This window comes from Orcinus orca, chromosome 10 (genome assembly GCF_937001465.1).
Source record: "Orcinus orca chromosome 10, mOrcOrc1.1, whole genome shotgun sequence".
Classification (NCBI taxonomy): Eukaryota; Metazoa; Chordata; class Mammalia; order Artiodactyla; family Delphinidae; genus Orcinus; species Orcinus orca.
Genome location: NC_064568.1, coordinates 87,750,314 through 87,776,713, shown reverse-complemented (window position 1 = coordinate 87,776,713; position 26,400 = coordinate 87,750,314). Strand labels below are relative to the sequence as shown.

The window sequence follows — 26,400 nt, the reverse complement described above, 5'->3', positions numbered from 1 at the left end:
CACTTTGCTGTACACCTGAAACAAACACAACATTGTTAATCAACTATACTCCAATAGAAAATAAAAATTGAAAAAAAAATTATTTAAGCATACAGGACCATCTTCCCAGTGTTCTTTACAGATTTTTAAACTTACTTCCTCTTATTTTTACCTAGGGATTGTTTTCTAAAGAGATTAAAAAACCAACCAACCAAACAAACAAAAAAAACAGTTGTCAAGATGGTTGACATTTTGAATATTGTATTTTAATTTCATTATAGTCATTTTCCCCCTTAAAGTCAAGTAACCTTAATTTCTTTTACATTATTTTATGTCCTCTTTGCCAATTATGTAATCATTTCAGATATTCTACTTGAGTGTCTTTATACCTATTCAAAATCATTTCTTTCATCTTCTTCACACTTTTAAAAATTTTGAACACAAGTAAAAAGTTGTATGACGTAAAAATAATACCAAAATTAAATCTTTTAGAAAAACTATCACATAGCAAGCACTCACAGAGAAGGTTTAGGTGAAATAGGCTTACACTTCAACAGCAGGACTTAACTTAGATTTACATGTTTACCTACTTATAAACACCCTGACTTATATCACAAAGGAATTGTCAGAGCTTAAAGAAAATAAACATAAAAAAGAAAAAACAAATAGTTGAGAGAGACAGAGTAAAGGGACTATAAGGGCTACACTTTAATAAACCTCTTGATATATAGAAGTATAAATATATGTAATAGACATACTACAGTTAATAAAGGGTATGTCACAAAACTTTGGCCTCAAAGCTTTTGGCCATTAAAAAGGAACTAGTATCAATTACAAGAATCACAGTGTTCCTAAGATTTAAGAATGAAAACAAAATAGAAAACCATAATTCAGGAAAAAATATCCAAAACTAAAATTCTGAGAAATTTCTCTCATACCTTCTCATAAACAGGTATTGGATAATGAAATAGAAATATTCCTATAGTAAGTATAATGGCAATTTTATTGGACCATTTCTTATGGTGCTTCTCAATACAGACAACTGGCATAAAGTTACTGGGCAATTTAGTGAAAACCAATAAAAACGGTGTCAGACATTTTGGTTCAATGACCATCTCTTGGTTTGATCCAAAGAGAGAGTCAAAATATATAAAGGAATAAATATTTAGCATCCAATCAAGCCTACATCTACAAATAATTCCACATAGCCCACGTTTTGATAAGGATTAAATAGCAAAGACAAACATTTTCACCTGCCTGAAAGAACCTGTAGAGTACCTATTGGGTACTGCAGATTAAGTGCTGAATCATACTCCTCAAAACTCAGTTAACAAAAAGAGAGTCTTCATCTGCCTTTCTCATCTGAGATACAGTAGGACCTAATCTTTAGGAAAGGTATGGAGAAGAAATAATGCATTAGCCCAAAGGAATAAGTCAAATCCCCCCTTTTATTTAGGGACCATCAACCTTAAAAACATGTAGTTCTACTGTACTTGTGTGGAAATTCTATCTCTGGTTAGCCACAGACTTCTTTAAGAGAGATAAACTCAAATTCCCGTAGAATCAGTGCTACTGATGTTAACAAAAGGTGGACATGGGCTGTGATATTCATGGCAAGATGTGTTTCAATAGAAGTAGTTGTTTTTAGTATATTTGAGGTCAGAACACCAATCACATTTAGTAACTATGAAAGTGATTTGAAATGCACACAGTGCTAAAAATATAGTTTTGATTTGTTTCGCTTTCCACAAAATTAAAAGTGAAATGCTACTACTCATTTGCCAGACATATCAACTATTTGGTCAAATTCATTTTGAGGGAATCTGGAGAATGTTCCATTGCTTTAAAAATTGCCTTTTTAGAAGAAAGAGTAGGCTTGCTCCCCATTCCCACACCCCAGGAGAGAAATGGTATAGAATAGAATTCTCCTGGAAAAAAATTTCAGGTCTGTATTCTCAAGGAAAAGTAATTTCTTATTTGCCCCCTCAGCTCCCTTCCAGGGCCACACAGCAGTTTTGTTCTATTGCTTTTTTTTCCCCCCTCCTGTAACCTTTCATTCTCACAGCACTGAAAGAGTTTAAACAAAAATGACTTTGTTTGGTTCTGCAGAATTAACACGACACTCAGGCTTATTTCTAATTGACTGCAGATGTTTTTTAAGCAGAGAAAAGCCTCAGCCTTGTGTGCATAATTCTTACACAGTCCTAATGGAGAGAAGTAAGTCCCAAATTAGCAACTTTTTAAAGTCAAATCTGGCTACGTGCTGCACAGACTTTGTTTTTTGTTGTTGTTTTTTGTTTTGGTTTGTTTTTTTTTTTCAATTTTCAAAGGGTGTCCAGATAGAAGATGTTTAAAAATCTATACAGGGAAGGCCACCGTGTTTCTAAGAAACTTACAAAAGAAAGAAAGCTAAACTAATCATTGTGGCAGTGCATTTATGTCTCCCCTCTGCTCCTCTGCCTTCAGAAACAGAACTTTAAAAAATTCACAAAAATGTTGATCTCTGCACAACAGAGCAACAAGCTTTGGAGGGAATGAGGTCAACTCAAGGGTTCTGTTTTGACTGTCTTGAGTCTGAGTTGCTGACATGGACAAACTTGTGAAAACCAGCTGAAGAAAGGGACACTCTGTGTACTTTCGACTCCTGGCTTCAACAATTTGCCAGTAAAGATGTTACAACCTCACTGTTCCTTCCAGATCCAAGGCCATGTGTTTATGTGTTTAGAACAGCAAGTTTTGAGGCTGCTTATGCTGTCTTTTTAAAATATCACTTTGATTATTGAGAACCTCAGAATTAGGCAGTTTGTGTACAATGTCTCTGCTCCAGAGGCCTGACCGTGGGACTGACTAGGGAAAGAATGCACTGCACAGCCCAAGGAAATTTGTGTTTTAGGTAGAGGAGGTGTGTGTCCTATTTTCTTCTTTCTTTTCGGTAAAATTTCAGGACAGTTAAGCAAACTTTCAGAATATATGATTGCATCTAATGTGAAAATACAGAATCCCCAGAAATTACACGTTCATGATTGAGAACAAAACATTTGAGTGGCTAGAGGGAGGGGATAATAATGCTAATGAACAGATAGGTCAGCCCCTGGTTTATACTTGAGATTAGATTTAGACAGATAGTCACATAAAGAAGAGGATTCCTGACTTTCCCCAGCATCTTCAGATCCTCACTCATCCTGTTGACATAATATTCTAGCCTGGAGTCCACTTGCTGCCCTCCAATCACTGGGTTTTTTGTTAATTTCAGTAATACACTTGCATATTTTTATAAAAGTTCACCTCCACATACAGCATCAACACTAGGTTTTAGTGACCTAGAAAGCATGGATTTACCATGGCTTTTGCCTCCACGGGATTATTTTCAAGGATTTGGTTATACAATCCTTCAGATTCTAATTTAGGTAGAGGAAGCATCCTTTGGCATATGGTTTAAAATAAGACTTTTCAGCGAAGCTTAACATTTTGGGGAGAAAGGACAGAAAGATATATTAATCTCCTTTTTTTGGTAATTTATGATAGACCTTCCAGGAAGGAAGAGTCAAAGTAGATTACAACTTTGAGAAGCTAGAAATGGAATCTGACTTATAGAGCAGTAGTTCTTCTCTTGCTCAAGCAATGTTTATGAAAAGAGAAAAGTCATGAGAGCATGTCTTACTGCTTTTTTGCCACATTGTAGGAAATTGTTATTAATAAACTGTTTATCTCATGAAACATTAAAAATGTAGGAATCTCTGAAATTGCCTTTATAATAAGACACTGTTCCTGATAGTTGGGAAGTTTTAATGGGTTTAGCCCATCTCTATACACATGAGAAGATTTGGGGCTTTAATGATAAATAATTAGTATGATATCTAAAAGTGGAAATAGCAATATGAAAGTCTAGGAAAGAAGAATCGTTGGAGACATGAGAGATGTCTTTATAAATACCATACACTCAAGAGTTCTTACAGATTAAGAGATGTTAAACTTCTATATGCCAAGTATCATACCTATCTAACCTGTTATTTTACCAAGCAAAGGCCAAAAGGATTTGAATATAGGTGTTAACAAATTATAAAACATATTTAACATTTAGAAAGAAAGAAAACACCAAAAACTCTAGAAAACCAAACCAACACCTGCTTCTTTCAAAGCTTGAAGGAAAAGGGGATTATTTTTGAAACATGTTCACATTCAAATAGCAGTAGAAAGACTTGAATTATCCGTAATCAAGGAAAACATTTTAAGCCAATTTCAGCCAAGAACACTAACTCAGAATATTGTAATTAGTGAATAGTTGTTGTTTTTTTTTTTTTCCACGCAATACCAAAGAGCTTGGGCACACTGACGTGTAGGGATTTATATCCATAAAACAAAGCCTTTCCTCAATGCCTTCGAAGTCCAATATTAAGCAGTTCCAAATGCACTTAATTTTTGGTTTCTTTTCCTTCAGGTTTTAGTCCCTGTTTGTTACCTGCTCTGTTTATTTACCTCTAAAGCACTATAGTGAATAGCTTTTAGCTGAATAACATCGGCTTTTAAAGGGAATTCATAGGGTGCTATTCTCAGGTTATCTTGTAATTCACTGTTTTTAATGGATGGGTCTTTTTGTTGAACTAAGGATTTCCGACCTTTAAGACTGTTAGTATTTCTAGGTGATATTTACTCTGTTGATCTCTGGCTTTCATTGTCTCTTTGCACTCTTGGTGTGCAGTTTCTGTGTTTAAACTAGTGATTTCATGTATTCTGAAACTAAACAATCTCTTCGGTTTGTATACTTTCTGGTCTGGGCCTATGGAAACACTCTCCTAATGTACGAGAGAGATGTTGAAATCTTGGTTTCAGATAAATTCTAGTGCTTCTTGTTGGAGGAGAGGAGTGCCTTGATGTAGCTTAACAACTCTTGATTTATTTTCTATTTGATTTTTGTTCATTATAGCTCATAATATCAGGTTCTGGCATTTCAGAAAGGAGGAAAAGAAAAAATGTCTACAAGATCTTCACACTGTGGTTTATTTGCTACTTTCTGGGAATGATCAAGGCTAAACTGGTATACCTAAAGTAATACTATTTATTCCCCAAGGATAATATCAGGTTACAAACTATCTACCAGATGGTTTGAGGTCAATTCTCCTAGGCTGGGGTAAGGTTGAGAGGATATGCCTACAATTACCAGTGAAATACTGTTTAAAAAAATGCTTAAGGAGGTTGTAAAGGAAAGAATCAAAGGGGTGTGTGAAAGTGGAAAGGGTCAGTGGAAGGAGCACTTTTTATCTGAATAATTTGTTCTACACTTATGGGCTCATAAGCCCATAAGCAAGATTGAACCTTCAGTGAACATCACCTGGAGTTATGAGACTCACCCCTTCTCTCAGCCAGTCTGCCTGGATCCCTGTCCCATGGAATAGCCCCTGGAATGAGAAGCTGGAATGGGAGTGGCATGATGACTGTGATTCACTGCCCGCTAAAGTGGATGCTGTCCAGTCTTCCCCAATGACTCCTATGTTAGCTAAGCAATACCGTTTGTGGAGAACATGGAAACCTCTGAGGAGTCTTCGAAGAATAAAAGCAGTAATCAAAAGTGAGGTACTTAAGCAGTCCCAACAAGCAAGAAAATGCAACAAATACCATTCCATTTACTGGCTTTCAAAAATTGAAAAAAAGGAGATTTAGCACCAAAGTGCATTTAAGAAAGAAAAATCAAGACAGTATAGCAGAAGCTGGGGGAGGAGGGAAGACATGGAGTAAAAATTCCCTCTGAGCCCACGGAAAGCAATAAAAGTTCTCATTTAACCTCAGAAAATGACTTGAGAATCACTTGCACTTTGAAACGATTCTAAATTGCAAACTAATTTCCCAGTGGGATATGTTGATGGCCTACTGTACACAGCATAAATAATGAGTTTGCAACCAGGACCCCAAATAAAGCAGTGCACGTTCGTGGAATTTATGAACATTTTTTTTCCCCAACTGACATTGCAATGTTAATGCTCCCAGTTAGGAGTTTTACTATGTCAGCAGGTGAATTCCCTAGTAGTAAATTGAGCTTTAATGGAACATGCTGGTAGGAATGATTATGCTGTTGCACTGTAAAACTCTGGTGTCAGTATTAGATTTCTAGAATACTTGGACACAGCCTGCTACCTACCCTGATTGCAGATGTTCTTGGCTGTTTGACTTTTAATGCTACACTTCAAATTGGCCATGACGAAGTAAGATTTCTAACTTATAAAGAATTTTAGACCTGGAAAATACAATAACATCTAACCAACCCTTCTTTTCTATACAAGAAAGAAATCTGAGGCTTGAGGAGTTACATAACTGGTTAGATGATACCCATTATAAGTGGGAGAACTGGGGTGCTAACCTAGACTCCTCTGGTCCTTTACTGCTCTGTTCCTGTCTCTCTCGAGGATGCTGCCTTTTGCCAAAAAAAAAGGTGAATGCAATAAATTTTATAAATGTGTTTAAGAAAACCAGACAAAAATATGAATCTGAAGTATAACTTCATAACAGAAAACAAAGCATACAACCTGTTATATCTGAATATTCAGACGTCTCTGACTGGGAGACAGGCATACAATGAGAAGTCTACAAGCAAGTAATAGTAATAATAAAGATATTACTAGACTGGATGTCACTGCAGAGTTTTTATGATGCCTATAAATAACTCATTGAGGTTAAGACCAGACGATCCTTACCTGCCTTCAAAAGTGAAGAAATAGAAACAATCAATGTTCCTTTTTTTTTTTAAAGACATTTCGCCCTTAAATACTTAGCCTGTATCTCTTAAGAACCAGGATATTTTCCAACGTAACCACAGTATATTCATCACATTCAACACATATACAATACAATACTAATATCTAATAAATACTCCCTGTTAAATTTTCTCCAGTTGCCCAATAATGGCCTTATGACTCCTTCCCCTCTCCCCTACCTGGATCCCATCAAGAACCATTCCCTTTATTTAGTTCTTATACTGCCTTATTTCATTTTCTTCTTCTTTTTAAATTTTTGATAAATTTTAAAAATAAAATAAAATTTATTTTACTTTTTTTTACAGCCGATTCTTATTAGTTATCTATTTTATACATATTAGTGTATGTATGTCAATCCCAATCTCCTATTCATCACACCACCACCACCACCACTTACCCCCCTTGGTGTCCATACATTTGTTCTCTACATCTGTGTCTCTATTTCTGCCCTGCAAACTGGTTCATCTGTACCATTTTTCTAGGTTCCACATATATGCATTAATATATGATATTTGTTTTTCTCTTTTTGACTTACTTTACTCTGTATGACAGTCTCTGGATCCATCCACGTCTCTGCAAATGACCCAGTTTTGTTCCTATTTATGGCTGAATAATATTCCGTCGTATATATGTACCATATATTCTTTATCCATTCATCTGTTGATGGATATTTATGTTGATTCCATGACTTGGCTATTGTAAATACTGCTGCAATGAACATTGGGGTGCATGTGTCTTTTTGAATTATGGTTTTCTCTGGGTATATGCCCAGTAGTGGGATTGCTGGATCATATGGTAATTCTATTTTTAGTTTTTTAAGGAACCTCCATAGTGGCTATATCAATTTACATTCCCACCAACAGTGCAAGAAGGTTTCCTTTTCTCCACACCCTCTCCAGCATTTGTTGTTTGTAGATTTTCTGATGATGCCCATTCTAACTGGTGTGAGGTGATACCTCATTGTAGTTTTGATTTGTATTTCTCTAATAATTAGTGATGTTGAGCAGCTTTTCATGTGCCTCTTGGCCATCTATATGTCTTCTTTGGAGAAATGTCTATTTAGGTCTTCTGCTCATTTTTTGATTGGGTTGTTTGTTTTTTTAATATTGAGCTGCATATATATTTTGGAGATTAATCCTTTGTCCATTGATTCGTTTGCAAATATTTTCTTCCATTCTGAGGGTTGTCTTTTCGTCTTGTTTGTAGTTTCCTTTGCTTTGCAAAAGCTTTTAAGTTTCATTAGGTCCCATTTGTTTATTTTTGTTTTTATTTCCTTTACTGTAGGAGGTGGATCAAAAAAGATTTTGCTGTGATTTATATCAAAGAGTGTTCTTCCTATGTTTTCCTCTAAGAGTTTTATAGTGTCCAGTCTTACATTTAGGTCTCTAATCCATCTTGAGTTTATTTTTGTGTATGGTGTTAGGGAGTGTTCTAATTTCATTCTTTTACATGTAGCTGTCCAGTTTTCCCAGCACCACTTATTGAAGAAACTGTCTTTTCTCCATTGTAATTGATGTTTCTTAAGAAAGGCTTATGTTCCTTGTGGCTTAGGAAGGTGTAGCCTGAGTATACTCAGCCATAATTCTGAGATCTTTCAGGTGTGTCTGTACTGTGGAAGACATGTGGTTTCCTCCACAGGAGCGATGTTCAAATTCTTAGCCACTTATCCCAGTGTGTTTACTCTGCTACATGTTATGGATTCTGCCCCTCAAAGCAGTTCCATTTATACAAACTTTGTCAAGCATCCTGCCCTTCACATAGCTGGCAAATAGTGTTGCTTTACTGTACCTTCTTCATTAGACCCCCAAGCCTAAAAGTAAGATCTGAGTTCTTGCCTAGCGTGAGGATTGATGCCAGCATTTCAAAGCTGTCCCATCTGGACTTGGGGGTTAATCAGCAATACTTACCTCATTGGTTCCTTTTCCTCCTCTTTCCATCAACTATTTTAGTCAACCCTCTTTTCAAATCCCCTACTTGATTTCTTCATCATCATTCTTTATAGATAAGCATCCTTTTCCATTTCTATAAAAAAGTTAGTCAAGAACACCTCAAACTGCCACCCATCTCCAGCACACTGTACCCTAGACCATCACCCTCTCCTTTCCTATACTTGTACTTATATTGTCTGGATTCTATCGCATTTTGCTCCAAAAGTTATCCACTCTTTTCATCCACCCTTTATCTTTCATCAGGCAAACTTGTTTAAATCTCTTAAATCTGAGAGCCAGAAGAAAAGCAGAAACAAAAGACTTACTTGGCCATGTATCTCCCTTTAGCTCTTACTCTGCAAAACTTCTATAAAGAGCAACCTGCCCTCCTAGCACTTCCACACTTCTACCCCTTTCTTGTGAACACACACCTGCCACCCCACCCAGATACTTTTCACCAAAATTGTCCATGACTTTCCAGATACTCATGTCAAATAACATGTTTAATTCTTCAACCTACTAAGCTTCTCTGCTGAATCTGTCCCTGGAGAACATCTCCTCCTTCTTGTAACCCCTCTTCCTTTGGTATAGTGACTCTACTTTGTCCCGATTTTCCTGCAGCTGTTCTTGACAATTCTCAACATGTTTCCGTTTCTATCTGTTATATGTTGGTGTTCCTCAGGATTACATCATTAGTCTTTGTTTTTATCCCATTTCACCTACTCTCTTTGGGTGAAAATATGGATCTCATGGCCGCAACTACCATTTGTATAACTCCCAGATCTGCATTTCTAATCTAGACCTCTCTTCTGTGTAATAGACAAATATGTTCTACTGTCAACTAAGCTTCTTTTGCAGAAATTTACATATACATTTCTATCTATATAGATGCAAATCTGGAGACAACACCTTCTTAATTAAATCTACCTCATCCTTCCACATTCTCATCTTGAGTGACATATTCATCCACCCAGTTGACTAAATCAGGTAACCCAAGGATGTGCTCTTTATTTCTCACTCTTCCTTAAATTTTCAATCCAGTTAGTGACAACAATTCTATATATATTCTTTCATCTTAATGTCTCTCAAATCTTCTGCTTCTTCACTATCCCAGCTCCACTGCCTTAGTTCAGACCAGTCAGCTCCCTCCCAGATTATGGGTTACTGAAATGGCAAGCTAAGTGGTTTTCCTGCCTTACCTACGTCTTCCTCCTTTCCTTCCTCCCAATGTAGATAGTGAGATGAAAAATATTCTTTCAATGCTCCACATTACTAAGGTTAAAAGGCAAGCTTCTTCATATGACATTGAAGACTCTGACATTTCTTGCCTCTCTACCCTACAGTCTGGAGCACATGCTAAATTGCCAGAAAAGTTTGGCCTCTCTCATCTCTATCACAGCATTTATATAGATCATTGCTCTTGGTGTTCATCTTCTCCCTTCTCCATAAGCTCCAAAGAGGGAGATAGGGACCATGTCTTTTAACACCTCACAATGCCTGGTTGCTAGTAAGTAGTCAGTAATATTTCTTAAGCAAACAGATGGCCAAGTATCTAAAGTACATTATTATAATTGTGATCATATATTCTCAGGTATATGCTTTCATGTATTTTTAATCTTTTTGTTCCATTATATGCATTTACAAAATATCAAATGGTGCATTGCATTTCTTTTTCAATTCTTACCTAGCTCTTTAAGCTAATAATAAACGTATTAATTAAGGAATTATTTTTTCTCAAGCATGTTTTATTACTTTGCATTAATTTACTTATTTAATTTCTTCAATAACTACATAGATAGTTATTCATCTTATCTCTATTTTATATGTGAGAAAACTGATGCAGAGAGAGGAGCAGAGTGGACCTTGGAAGCCAGAGGGTGGGGAGTCCAGAACCCAGCTTTTTAACTGCTCTGACATCCTGCCAGAGATCAGTGTCACACTGCCTTGGGGTAGGGCTTCATCCTAGGTTTCCATTCTATTCATTATTATTATTATTTTTAAAATACCATTTATAATCTAGGGTGATTCTTTTTAAGTTGAAGTATAGTTGATTTACAATGTTGTGTTAGTTTCAGGTATACAGCAAATTGATTCAGTTATACATACATATATATATACATATTTTTTCAGATTCTTTTCCCTTATACATTTTTTGTACACTCCTTAGAGCTTGATTTTCACAGGTTCAAGCATCAATTGCAATACACTTCCCAACTTGAAGATGATGCCTCTTCCCAAGACTAGCCTATTCTTGTTTCTAGCAGTCTATAATATGTACATAGGTTGAAGAAATGTTTAAATAAAATGTACTGAGAGGATTAAGACAAATAGCCATGTATGAGTGGCAAAAACTATTAAAATCTAAAAGTGCTTAAACATTCCCTTCAGAATCCAAAGGCAGTAAAAGATATTTAAAGTATATTTAGAACATCTATCCAAAGGGTGCCGTAAAAGATATCTAACAGTGATGGAGCACCCTTGTGCATTTTTTGCTATTTGTTGACTGAATTACGAGTGAGGCATAGTCCAGTCAGTGCCCATGACATGAAGAGCTCTCAATACATTCATATACCTCCAGAGTCACATAATCCAGAAACCTCCAACTATTATAAAATCTTTAAAAATAAGGTTTAATATTTTTATTCTAAAATACATGCTTCCAAGTGCTAAGTTCTTTGTAGAGTATTACGACTTGTGTCGGGGTAATGGTGACAGAAGGAATAAATCTGTTCATTTGTTTGTGCCCACAGTTGGAAACAAAGTGAGTATCAGCCAGCATAATTCAGTTGACATTATTCTAAAATATCCTCCTCCCACATGAAGCAGGATTTCATATTTGCAGAAAATATTTATCCCAAGCTGCAAGCAAAATTACATTGCCTCTTTGTTTCAGACTCTTAATCACAATATTTAGGTAGGTTGCAAATGCCAAGTCAGGTGTCTTTCAACACATTGTAAGAATGAGGAATGTGGTGGAAAAGATTATCCATTCTTAGAAGGGCTGCAGTGATTTATTCCATTTGTAATGGATATCAGTGGGATAGCAGCATAGCCTGCACTTACCAACTTCTGACCAAGCAGATGGTCATTTTGTCACTGGCTAACTTGGATTGTTCAGGGTAGATTCATAACAGTGTGATCTGGCCACATTTGTCAAAAGAAGCTGAGGGAAGTGGGGCATTTGTTCACCTAGTCTTCGCATTTGCTTGAGTGCCAAGTGGAAAATACGAAGACATTTTATTGTCTGAACTGTGACTGTGTCCCGAGCTCTACAATGAAATTCAAAGTCAAATTACTCTCTCTTAACTCTCATCACAGCATGATTTTTAAATTAAAAGTAAGTGTTTGCCCTTTCCTTTTTAGTTGCTAATTATCCCTGTATGTAAAAGGCATGAGAAGTTAAGCAGCAAAACCCAGTAATACAGACTTTTTTCTGGTGGAAAGTAATGTTTTAGATTAACTCATTTATTTCTTTTATAAGCCTTTGTTACTGATACCTACAATGTATCTGTCACAGAACTGGGCAACAGGAATGCAAATACAGAGATAGCTCCTCTGCTTTCAAGAAGGTTATAATTTCTTGGAGAAGACACAGAAAATTAGGTTACAGTGAAATATAAGTGCTTTAGCAGTAATATGAATAAACGCTATGGAAAACAAATTTTTAAAACTTATACATTTTGGGGTTTAGCTGATAGCCCTATAGAGAAGAAATCTTTGCCTTAATCAGTGAATAGAAACTGACCTTAAAAGGTGGGTTGCCTTGTATAGGAGTGCAAAAACATTGCTTCAAAATGGTCTGATATACCTTTCAACTTCTGCAGCTACAGTGGAGGGTGACTATGGAATTGGGAAGGAGTGAAAAAGGAAGTGACCTTTCTACTGGATCAAAGGAAAAACCTGGAGGTAAATGACCTTGAGCTTTTATCTCAGAAGTTATTTTTATTTCATCTCCATTTGAGATTTATAAATCTCTACCCATCACAGACGTGAAGTTGGGATGCATTTGCAAACATTTCAAGACACTGGAAAGATTTCATACCTTTCAATGGCTACAAACATTCCTTAGATTTAGGCAGTAGAAATTAGGAATCAGATTTATCAAAATGATTCAAACAAAGAATTGTGATTAATAGAGGCATAGAGGGCTCATGGATGAAATTTGACAAACTGCAGTTGCCGAGACTGAGAATTCTACACTTATCTTGGAGGATTGCACACCCCAACACAGCCAGTCTTTCACAGACAACAAGAGAAGCCAGAGCCAGAGAATTATAATGATGAGGGGCGATCCGAACGAAAACCCCCGTCAAGACCCCTCGTCCCATTGCTTCTAGATAAGGTGACAAATACCACTGTGAGGGGGCAATCCCATTTAATAGGTTGCAATTATACCTGCACATCACTTACTTTTCATGTTACGTATGGCCCAAAGGTGAATGGTGTATTGTTTAGCTGCACATTTCTTGGCATGTCAGTGACTCTCCCTAAATATTTACAGGATGAATGAATACACTGTAAATTGTTCATTCCACAAAGTACTCTTTCCTCCATATTAATCTTTTATTAGTTATGATAAAGTTCATGTTAAAAGAATCCCTTCTGCTCTTGTTAAATACAGGTCTTAGAAGGGAAAGGGTGTACCAAACTTGTGTAGCTACTACTGAGTTATTCCAGTTCGATAGACCATGGAAAGCAGTTCTGAAACAGGGGTTCTTCAGTTGGAGAGATCCTCCTTGTGGAATTGCTTCCTTTTTCACCTACAGGTCTTGCCGTTCTATAAATATAGCTTAAATTGACAAAAAATATAGCAATCTGAGTTCGGTAGATTCTCACGGTGCGTGTGAGATTGATAACTCTTTTGGTGAGACAGGAGTTTACGTGGGACCCAAAAAGCTGTCATGAGTGATATATCTATAATGTCTCTTGTGGAAAAAGTCACTTCATGTGTCTCTATCTTTATTAATTACCAATAGAGATGTTTGTCAAAGTCCAGACCATGTTAAAAAAAACAAAGAAAGGCATTTTAAGCCATTTTACAGGAAAGGAGAGAATTTAAAAGTTTTTCAAAAACGATCAGAAGATAGCTTAAATTTTACAATACCCATCAAGAATCCAAATAACCAAAAGCCAAAATAATCCAAGTCTGGCCTTGTATCTACTCTAATTCACACTATTGCTTTCAGACAGCAATAATGTCCTAGTTCTTCCTGAATCACAGAATAAAAGTTAAAGTTAGAATAATTTTATTGGTATGTATATTTGATAATGTTCTGTTTATGTGTGAATATTGGTCAGTCATATAAATATTACACATTCATTCACTCATTCAAAAAAGCGATTTTTTTTCTTCTATTTGAGAGACAGTATGCTGGATACCGGGGGTACAAATAAATTGACTGCACTCAAGAAGCTTAAAATCTAGTGAATTAAAACTGGAACTTTGTGTTTGTTTTGTCATATCACTCTGGCCCATTGACTGTCACATTTGACTAAGATGATGGATTCACAGCCATTGTGCAAAAAAGGTGGGGGAAAAGGACATCAGAAAGAAGGAAAGGCTAACAAAAGGCCTTTTATCATTTATATTAATGGCAGCACCTTATTAGTAGTATTATTTTTACAAAAAACTACTTTTTCCATCAAATTGAAAACCTGCTTTTAGGATACATCAGGCCAAAACTCATTCAAGAAATAACTACAGCCTCATGGTGGCAAAGAAAATTCAAGGCAACTGAAATCATAAATAGCTCATTGCTCAACTTAATTGTTTTTTCTCCTCTCAATACTGCCTGTTAACATTTTGCAATTGGAATGCTTTCCATCTGTGCTTTTACTTGAAATGTGTGAACACCGTTGATGAAAACTATTATCGCTCTCTTAGTCTTCGAGCTACTTTTTGTTGACACACTCACAACCAGAAAAACATTAGCTCAGTCATACACTTGATCTTCTGTATGCGTTATGTCCCATGTTCAAATACACACATGCAGAAATATTATCCATATACAATTATTGGTAATTGTGAAAGTTGTGTTGGGTTCTTTTAAATATTCAGGGTAGTATTAAATGTAAAGACTCTAGTGTATTAATAAATAAAAACAATAGAACATATTAATTTAGCAAATATTGGTTCTTGATATTTATTCTTCCAATAAAGTGTTTTATTCAGTCTTCTCACATGTTTTACATATTCTTCTCACAAGGCTACCATGGTGACCAAGGACTACTCCAGAGGGCACTATTCACATCATTGTATATTCAGTTATTGTATTCTTCATTTCTGATTGGGACTTTTTATCTTTTCTAGTTCATTGTTAAAATTCTCACTGGGTTCATCTATTCTTTTCCCTAATTCAGTTAACATTTTTATTACCAGTGCTTTGAATTCTTTATCCGGTAAACTGTTTATTTCTGTTTCATTATTTTTTTTTTTCACGAGTTTTCTCTTGCTCTTTCAATTGAGAGCAGTTCCTCTGCCTTTTCATTTTGTTTAACTTTCTCTGCCTCTATGAATTTAGGTGAAACAGTTACCTGTGGCGGGTGGCGTCTGATCCCAAGTTGCTGGAGCAGAAGCCCTGAGGGCTGAGCCCAAGCTGGCTCTGTTCCCTTTAAGTATATGCTTCCCCCTCTCCCAGTGCTGCAAGGGGGCCCATGCAGGTTATTGGCTCACGTCAGCCACAGACAGAGGTCTGAGCTCTCTCCAATGCAGTGCCTGTGCAGGTGCCCCCAGTTGTTTCCCTCGCTTTGCTCAGACAGAGCCTAGGGTGCAAGTCCCCTTTGTCCCTTGCAGCGAATCACCATCCCCAGCCTCTGTCACCCCTGCCGAGCTGTGGAGCCATTGTAAGGCAGGCGGGGCTTGCATCGACTCTCAGCATATCTCGGGGCATCAGCTGTGATAGGGTGGCTGCTGTTAGAGTTCTGGGCTGCTTCTGATGCATTTCTTGAATAAGCACCAACAATGGCCACAGCCACCCTACCTGGGCTCTGCCCCAAAAGAACATGTTGCCTCTGCATCCCATGGCCTAGTTTTCTCCCCAGTCATGGCCGCCCTAGATCCAGTGCTGTGCCATGATGTGGAATGAGCGGGGCTGGAGCATTCACTTGGCTTGGGTGGGGGCATGTGTCAAAGTGGTAGCAGGAAACCAGACAGCCGCGCGAACAGTCCTTTCTCCATCCTCTCCGCTCTGCTTCCCAGGCAAGCCAGTCCACACACATGCCCCATGGGTGGAGTCCAGCTTCCCACAGCCCTCCTGTTATTCTTCCAAACAAACAAGGTGGCTCATCTCCCCTGTTTAGGAACCCAGGACTGGGGTGCCCAATCTGTGGCTCTCACTGCTCAGTCCCCACCCCACCCATAGCAGGTCTCCACCCACGTAATCTTCCTTTTTCTCTGAGTCCCCTCCCAGGGGCAAAGGTCCTGACCTGAACCCTTTTCTTCCCTTCCTACCTCATTACGTGTGGATCTTTCTTGCAGCCTTGGTTGTACAGGAGTCTTTTCTGCCAGTTTCCAGTTAGTCTTCAGTGAGAATTGTTCCACATGTAGAGGTATTTTTAATGTGTTCATTGGGGGAGGTGAGTTTCACGTCCTCTTACTCTGCCATCTTGATTGATCTCTGACCGTGCTTTTAAAAAAATTATTTTATAATTTTGAAAATGGTTCTGATGAACTAGGGTCAGGACAGGAATAAAGACGCAGATGTAGAGAATGGACTTGAGGACATGGGGAGGGGAAAGGGTAAGCTGGGACGAAGGTGAGAATAACATTGACATATATACACTAACAAATGTAAAATAGCTAGTGGGAAGCAGCCTCCTAGCACAGGCAGATCAGCTTGGTGCTTTGTGACCACCTAGCTGGGTGGGATAGGGAGGATGGGAGGGAGATGCAAGAGGGAGAGGATATGGGGATATATGTATACATACAGCTGATTCACTTTGTTATACAGCAGAAACTAACACAACATTACAAAGCAATTATACTCCAATAAAGATGTTAAAAAAATATTAATTCTGTAGCTAATTTCATTTATGATGTCCTTTCTTAAAACCTCCCTTTCTAAAACGACTCGTTGAAGAACTCTCATTTACGTAGTGTCTTTATCATGATTATTGCCCACACATTCCCTTGATGTTTATAGTCTGCACGTACAAAATAAACTATTTAAGATACCGAAACTTATAATCAATGGAACCATTACCTATTTGGTTCTTCCATTGTATAACTCATGCTTTTGAGTTTCTCTATTATTTTTTGAAAGGATATAACAAAAAGTTCTTAGTAGATAGCACAGATACCTCTAAACCGAAATAATCTAAATATTCTATGTCAATATCTAGTCATTTAGATGGAATATTTGTGCAGCTCAATCAGTGGCATATAAGCCATTTCTATGCTTGAATAGATTTGCAGCTGATTAATTTGTAGCACACAGTATCTCTTCCTGGGGAATATGTTAATTTCATACAGATATTTTATGATGGTGGTGTGGAAGCATGCACGAGTCCGTGTGTGTGTGTGTGTGTTTGTGCTTTCAACACATACGTCCTGTTTCTCTGGGATTATCCAGAAAAGCATTTTCCAGAGAGCTTTATTTCTAAGCTTCACATGAACATCTGGAGATTTCAAGGTGAAAATGATTCCTCATGGATTGGTTTTAACAAGGTGGGTAGCACAAACTGAAAGGGATTAAGGCAGATAATGTGACCACACAACAGTTTCCTCCCTTATAAGCCTTTTAAATCACTGATCAGAATTTTAATTCTATCTGCTAAGTAATGCAGGTCCCCAGAGCAGAGGTTATGCACGTGGCCACAGGTTGGAGTCGTTAGCTGCTGCTTCATTACATTGTTGCTGCAATTTCTGCTAGCCTCTCTGGTGATGAAGCAAGGCACGTTTGAGTCCGATGGTTAATCCTTTTATTTATTTTTTCAATAGGAAAAGAAAGCATGATTTTAAAGACCATTTGACCATTGCTGGATAAGGACAGCCCTATAAAACTTAGACCCAAATATTCTTAACTTATCAATTGACATATTTTAGAACAGTCTCTGGTTCCTCCTGCTACACTGTTTTGGAATGATTTAAGTTAGTGTATTTACATATAATTCTTGGAAGAAAGACGATCTTTCCTTAACAAAGCTGGAGTACTCATTGCCAGGCAGCAGAGATGGGCTGTGTTAATGTCAATTTCTTTACTTTTTATAAATGCCACCTGTGTTACCAGCATTGATTTGAAGGTGATGTAATTTTCTTGCAAATCCATTCATTTTATAGGTTTTTGGCAAGCCCCACTGCTGTGTTGATTAGATATAGTAACTGTGTCTATTTAAACAGGGTTTTAAATGCTTGGCTCGACTTTCTGTATTGGCTGGATAATGAGACATATAGTAGATGCTTTAACTTAAGGTTGTGCTAAGCAATGATTTGACACATAGCTTAGTGTTTAGCCATTTGTGATAATGAGCCCTTTAATTGTGGAGTTAATTGTAGGTACCTGCAAGACATACCTTTAAGTGATCCTGACAAATAAGATACAGACTCTCCACCCTCTTTAGGTGGCTTTTTTCTAACAGTGTTTCTCAAAGCACAGCCCTCAGACGAGGCGCAAAATCAGCGTCATTTGGAAACATGTTCGAAATGCAAATTCTTGGCCCCAGCCCAGACCCACTGAATAAGAAACTCTGGAGTTGGGGCCCAGTAATCTGTGCTTTAAAAAGCCCTCCCGGTGATTCTTCTCTTGATAGTTTGAGAACAACTGGTTATAAGAAAATCCCTGACACACAGTCCTGCTATATTTTGGCACCAAACCATTCAATATGAGTCACTTTTATAATTACTCTTAATGAATTAACCTTCTATATTGAAATTATCAAATGCTGGAAAATCATTTAATATTAATGAAAACCTATCAGTTATCTCTTAATTTTTGAACATTTATCTTTACGCTGATAGATGGTGGCTTATTACAAACGTATTAGGATTGAAGTTCAGGGTGAGGGAAAGCAGCTAATTTTCTTTATCTCCCCTTGCCTCCTCTTTTCATTATCCAAAGAAGTTAACATCACATGCTCCATTACACAAGATGCAGCCTTTATTATCTTTTATCTCTTCCTGAACCCTTTCTATAAATGCTACTTGATTACTCTTGCATCTTGAGATAGACATTAGAATAATCAAAACATCGAGAAAGTGATGCCTGATTAATCTAGGGCAGTACAGGTTCCATGACACAGATAAACGAGTTGAGGTTGATGCAAACGTAAGTTCTAGTGGATACGCTGAGATGATGTTTTACGGAAGGTAGGTGAGAGATTCGATGCTAGCAAATAAACAAGCAAAATGGTAATATATTTTCCAACAAAAGAAGTGTTAAATTCCTTAGAGAAAAGAAGATCCCTGATAATTTCGATATCTGAAACTCACTGCAGTTAATTCTTTAAGGTGATTAATTTGGTTGTTCATTTGTGCACTCATCAAATATTAATTGTGACGTTTTCTTTTTGCCTGCTTTAAGCCGAGCTGAAACTGTGTTTCCAGAATTCCCTTTCCAGCATAGTTCCAGATCAGTGTGGGCCACAAGACAAGAGACATTTTGCGTGAGATTTGGAAGACAGAAGTGAAGCATAGCTAGGGCGCTTCAGGGTACTGTGTCGCTTACACCTTGGCTCACCTTGTTGAAATGGGACAACAGCCAGGGCTGCAGTGTTTCCAGGTCCTTTTGGATACCTTCCTCTAGCTTCTCAGATTCTTGCACCACTTGTCAGGTTATCTTATGAAAATACCTGCTTCTCCTGAAGGTCCATCTGTAATCAAAGGTAGATCCTTAGAGGTTGTTAGAGACCTGTAGGAGTTCCGCTTCACGCTTGTGGATTCCCGCTTGTCTTCACAGTTCCCGATGCCTCCTTGTTCACTCCTCACCCTCTACTTCTCATCCATCTTTCCTGCAGGGTTGCCTACACCATCCATGGACACAGGAACAATAGCTTCAGACGGACTCTTCAAGCAGCTCTCACAATTTCATAAGGTCAGATCCCCATAATAAGAATACCTATCCTTTGTTAGTTAGCACTCCTAGTGTTTCTACTTCTCTGATCAAACGATGATACAAAATTTGGTACTAGAAATGGTGCCAGAAGAACTGAATCTGAAACTGATCATTTCTTCCAATTAGTTCTGCATTTTCTAGAATTGATTCTCTGCCTTGTTTAGATTTAAAGACATCACTGGCCCTATTTCCAATGGTAAAGTGGCCAAAGCATGCAGTGGCAAAGCATTTACTTATTACCTGCAACCAAGTGCATTTGGAAGGCAAAACTTTAGTGAGCAAGGATGTGTTGGCAAAATACAAAAATCTCTGTGACTTACAAGTCACAAAGATATGTTTCTGGCTCATAATACTGGGGACCCTTTCAGAGGGGCTGCAGCTGCACTCCAGCTGTCTTTTCATCTTGTACGGCAGGCAGAAGGAGCCGTCCTGATCTGGGGAATGCCCCTCTCATGGCAGAAGGGATGAGAAAGAGTGCTGGTGGGAGCCCATTCCCCTCATGGTCTAGGCTCAAACATACCTTTGATCACCTGAATTGATATTTTATTAGGCAAATATGTCACAGCCAAACCTGAAGTCTATGGGGCAGGAATGCATTATCCTCTTTCAAAGAATGGGGAATAAATAGTGGCCAACAGCAACAACCATAGTCATGTATTAAATAACTCTAAATTGAGGTTGATTATTATTTATTAGGGGCCTGGAAGATCAAACGCCAAATTATCTTAAAGCATAGAATAAAAATACAGTGAGCTGAAAACTAGAGTGAGAGTAGGAAATTTTTAAAAATGGTAGTTCCAGAAGGAAAACAACAACAACAATTATGGAAGAGAGGTATTACTGAAATGAATATGAAAATAAAATTTCCTTGAAATAAAAAAAAAGTTCTAATTTTGCACCAGGTGAAACTTATGGAAAAAAGACACACTTAGGAAAATTCTGATAAAATTTCTGACCCTAAGAACTGATTTAAAAAAACTAACAATTTTCCAAGCAGAGATAATAAAATAACCCCCCCCCAACAAAAAAAAAATCAGGCCATCATCGCTAACAGAGAAGGCAAAGTATAAAGGGCTGCTGTCTGAGTCCTGTACCAGCCAAGACCTCATTCATTGGTGAAAATGAGAGATAATTGAGGTTATGCAGGAATTCCAAAAGTCTCATTTATATCAATAAAAATATGAATCAGAAAAGAAACTTGAAAATTGTAATAAAGAGGAAAATGTAATTAGAAAAATTGTTACCTAGGCTATATAACTAGTTACCTAGCTAACTAGCTAGGTGTAGTAATATATAGCAATATGCATGGTACATTGAGCTGGTAGGTATCTGTACAATCAGACTTTCAGTTTATAGATGACTCCTCTGAAAGTTTGGTGTCCCAACTAATTGGGCTGGTTTCTTTGCCATATAGATTGTTACATTTTTAATATCTCCCTTTCAATATAATTCCTGGAAGTTTTTAAGAAGGACTTTTGAAACAGAAAGGACACACTGGCCTTGGTTCCTCTGTGGAGATTAAGTGTAGCTTCGTGGGAAAAAATAATATCTATCTAAATTTCAATAAATAGTATATTCATAAGTGTCTAATTATAAGAATAGTAAATAATCTTGACTGGAAAATGTCATTAGAATTCCTAATTAACAAGACAAACATGAAAGGAACAGTAACCTGATTAATTGAGCAAAAAATGGGGGGAAAAAAGAGAAAATTAACAATATATAATGAAGGAAAAAATAAACTGGAAGGAATGACATCAAGTTACCAGTTTTTAAGGTACATACTAATGATAATTTAAAAATCTTGAGTTTAAGAAAAAAATTTAATCTGAAATAAAAACTATCTAGAAAGCAAGAAAAAGAACATTATGGAAGACTATCTAATATCTATGTAATATTCCCCTCTTTTCTTAGAGGGAAATGAAGAGCCTTAAGTGCCTTTGATATTAAAGGAGAGAAGGAATTAAGTATACATTAAAAAAATAGAAAATAAAAATGCAGGATATAGGAATTAGTAGAGATAAATGTAAATTGATGAAATAGAAAAAATAAAAAACACTGAAAAGACAAGTAAATACATCTATTTGGGGGGAGGGGCCAGTTAAATATATAATCCCCTTGCAAGTCTGATTAAAAAATAAAAGTGGATAGCCAAAATAGATAATAGTAAGTATGAGAAGAGAGACAAAACCACAAAGGAAGATAGAATAAAAAGAGAATGCTCCTCGAACAATACAATTTTCCAAAAATGATGGAGTAGAAAACTGAATAGAGCCAGTTACCAGAGAAGAGACTGGAAAGGTGAGACATCAACAATGAAAAATGTATCCAAACAAGAGCTTGCAGTCAAACATTGCATGATCTTTAAAGAAGAGTTAAATAAGTTTGATATTGTTTAAATCGTGCAAGGCTATTGAAAATAATAGAATCCACTCTCATTCTTTTGTGAAATTAACATTATTTTGATATCATTACTGTAATAAAATACTAGCTATATATACTATCTATTTATATAAATACTATGAAAAAGAATATTATGGACAAATCTTAATAATGAATAAAGAGGCAAAAATTCTAAATGATGTAATAACAAATAGAATTCATCAATGTATCAAGAGAATAACACACCATTTCTAGCCAGGGTTTATTTAAAGAATTGAAGGGTCCTTTATATTAGGACAACTATTAACATAATTTATTATAACCTGATGAAGGGAAAAAATGTTTAATTACTATTAATAGACACTAAAATTTATTTTGATAAAATTCAACAGTCAATTCAAATTAGAATTCTAAATAAATTGAAACTGAAAGGAAAATACGTAAGTGTAACAAAGGCTATTTATAAAAAAATGATAGCAAATCTTCCCATAAACTGTAAAAGTTGAAAACATTTCATTGAAGAGAAATGGATGAGAAAAGGATATTCACGATCACTATGATTAGTTAGTTCTTCAAGATTTAAATATAAGCAGTAAGGTAAGAAAATGAAATTAACAACATAAGCATTTGGTAAATAAAGTTATTTTTGCTGAGCATATAATTGAAGATGGAGAAAAGCAAAAGTTATTTTGTTTAAAATTTTTATAATTAATATGATTATCTGGACACCTTCATCAATGGCTTTTTTTCTAATCTAGACATAGCTAGCACAGATGGAAATGGCAAAAACTGTTCAATTTAAAACAATAAAATGCCAAAGAATGAAATTTAATAAGAACACTATATTATCTAGAGGAAGAAAAAATAAAATCTTACTAAACAACTGAAGAGCTTAACATATCACATTTTCTTGGATGGGAAGACTTAATGTTACAGTGTAATATATACAATTTATTTATTTATGGAGGGGGGAAAATAGACTTATTAGATATTATATATACCATATTGTCACTTTAATGAAATAAAGATGAGATCAGTGTAGGAACAGACAAATGGACTAGTGAAACAGAAATAGGAAAGAGATCTCAGTTTGCAAGGCTTTAATGCAGGACAAAGCAGTGGCTAACTCAGTGGGAAAAAGATACATTTTTAAACAAATAAAACAGGTACCACTGGTCAACCATCTGGAAAGAAATAAAAATACAACCTATCTTACACCATATACAAAAATATACTCCAGATACACCAAATCCTTATGTAAAAAAACAAGTGAACAAATAAAAAGCTATGGAAACTTCATAAATAAGACTATGTGTACCTAGAAATTAGTGGTTGGGTGACCACCAAAATCAGTTCTGGAAGACTGGAAGGTATTACAAATAAATATAGTTAATTGCATATCAACAAAAATTTTATATGGAGAAGTACATAAAGTCAATAGGCGATGACCTGTAAAACTATTTCTAATCTGATGACATACAAAGAGTTAATATTTATAAAGAATGAGTTCTTACAATTAGAAAACCAAACTGTTCAATAGAAATTGGATAAAAACATAACTAAAGAACTTACAGAAAATTAAAACTTTATAGAAAATAAATACACTAAATATGTTCATAATTTCTAGTAGTTTGATAAATGAAAAAATATGCAACTTAAAACAACAGAAAATGTAACTACCTTATATCCGTTAGACTGGCAAAGAAATAGAAGAAAAACACCTACAGATATCAGGATTGTAGACAAAAACATGCTTATCTATAGATGGAGAAAATATGAAGTATTACAGTCATGTTAGAAAGAAATTTGACAACGTCTATTAAAATTAAAAACACACATGTCCTTTTAATACAACAATTTCATTCCAGATATCTATGCAGTGGAAATAGATACCAACATATAAGAGTCCAAGTGTTTAGGGTGCCTAAGGTGGCATTGCTTATCATGGTCAAAACTAGAAACACTACAAACGCCCATCAATAGCGAAAGGAAGCCATTGAAAGCTAGTTTTCTGTTATAGCTTTGAAATTTTTTGTGTGTGTCTAATGTTCATGCATGCTGAAATATTTATCTAACAATAGAAATACACTCTTTCTGCGCAGTTATGGAACTTGTATAAAAATGACTACATATGAGTCTCCAAAGTAAATATACACAGATTCAAAAGCATCAGGCTGGTATTCCAGTAACCAAAATACAATAAAATTGAAAATCAACAACCAAAAGATAGCCAGAAGAGTAACAACAGCAAGAATATCAATAATGGCAACAACAATGATAAATCATAAATAAAGCATGGATTTAATATAACATGATAAATAAAAGTATAAATAACTAGATGGAGATGAACAAGTTGGCGCTATAGGAAGGTCCCGAGCTTCTCTCCTTACACGGACACGCTGAATGTGCAGCTGCACACAGAGAAATTCCCTCTGAAAGAGGTTCAGAAACTAGCTAAGCACTATAACACATAGGACAAATGAGAAAACACCCGCATAATAACCACATCAAAAATGGGTAGGAAAGGCTGAGACACACTCTTGCCCTACCGAAACCAAAAGAAAGTTGAGGTATCTTGAACTATATCAAACAAAATAGGCATTAAGCCAAAGACTATCAAAAAATAAACGCCATCCAAACTGGAAAGGAAGACAGAAAACTGTCACTGAATGTAGATGACATATTGTATCTAGAAAACCCTAACGACTCCATGAAAATACTGTTAGAACTAATGGATGAATTCAATGAAGTTGCAGGATCCAAAATGAATATAAAAAGTCAGTTGTCTTTCTAAACACTAACAACAAACTGTCAGAAAAAAATTAAGAAAACAATCCCATTTACAACCACATCAAAAAGAATAAAATATTATGAATAAATTTAGCCAAGGAGGTGAAAGCTCTATACATGGAACACTGAAAGACACTGATGAAACAAACGAAAGAGAACAAATGAATAGAACGATATCCCATGCTCATAGATTGGAAGAACTAATATTGTTAAATACTGCATGGTATCACTTTTATGTGGAATCTAAAAAAAATGTTGAACTTACAGACAGAGAATAGAAAAGTGGTTTCCAGGGGATGTGGGTAAGGAGGAGATTAGGAGAGGCTGGTAAAAGTGTACAAACTTTGTGTTATAGGATGAATAAGGTCTGAGGATCTAATGAGGAACATAACTATAGTTGATAACACTATTATAGTAAAACAGGTTTACTAAAAATGTAGAACTTAAATGTTCTCATACACACACACAAAATAATTGAAAATATAAAGTAATGGACATGTTAATTAACTCGATGGGGGAAACCTTTGACAATGTGCATGTACATCAAATCATCACGTTGTACAAACATCTTACATGTGAAGTTTAAACATCACATTGTTTAAACATCTTACAATTATTTTTGTCGATTATACTTTAATAAAGCTGAAAAAATAAAGTTATAAATATCTATAACAGACAAACAATGAAAGTGTATAACCTTCTCTCACCTCTCCACCTCCTGATTTTGTATAGAATTGTTCATATTGCAATAATTTGATAATAATATTACAACACTACCATAATATTGTAAAGTAAAATAAATTTTGTGTTCAAATTACAATAATATATTATTACTCATGTGACGATAAAATTAAAATTCAACCAATAAAAGACAGCCAACAGGGCTTCCCTGGTGACGCAGTGGTTGAGAGTCCGCCTGCCGATGCAGGGGACATGGCTTCGTGCCCCGGTCCGGGAAGATCCCACATGCCGCGGAGCGGCTGGGCCCGTGAGCCATGGCTGCTGAGCCAGCACGTCTGGAGCCTGTGCTCCGCAATGGGAGAGGCCACAACAGTGAGAGGCCCGCGTACCGCAAAAAAAAAAAAAAAAAAAAAAAAGACAGCCAACAATAACAGCATCACATAAATGATTCATGGATTAAAGACAGAAATAATGAAAATTATAGAGCATAAGGGAAAAAATGAAAGTCTTTAACCTCCTTTCACCTTTCTACCTTGTCATTTTATGAGATATTCACAGATATGATATTTATGTGTCAAAGTTTATAACATTTCATAACATTAGCATTTTCTTATGAACCACTGTACGCGTATAACTGTCTTTACTTCTGTATTTAATTGAACTTGATGCTGGCCAGGGGTTATTTTACCACGGCTCCATTCATCTTTTCAGTTGGTAAAAATGGAACACTAAGGAGTCTCCTTTCCCCTCCCCTCCCACCAGGGCTTATGTCTACTAACTTTACTGAGTTTCTTAATACTTGAAAATATCTCCCCATTGCCTTTAAGATAAGCATTTTGATTCAGA

General features: G+C 36.2%; 1 long non-coding RNA gene across 2 annotated transcripts in view; it reads left to right on the top strand.

The window, feature by feature from the left end:
* Nucleotides 1-21,759, top strand: part of LOC125960278 (uncharacterized) — a 74,673-nt gene extending 52,914 nt beyond the window's left edge. For both annotated transcript variants that reach the window (XR_007479916.1, XR_004485160.2), the window contains exons 2-3: nucleotides 12,478-12,559; nucleotides 19,604-21,759. This is a non-coding gene — a long non-coding RNA (uncharacterized LOC125960278). The remainder of the gene's footprint in view (nucleotides 1-12,477; nucleotides 12,560-19,603) is intronic.
* The last annotated feature ends 4,641 nt before the right edge of the window (nucleotides 21,760-26,400 follow it).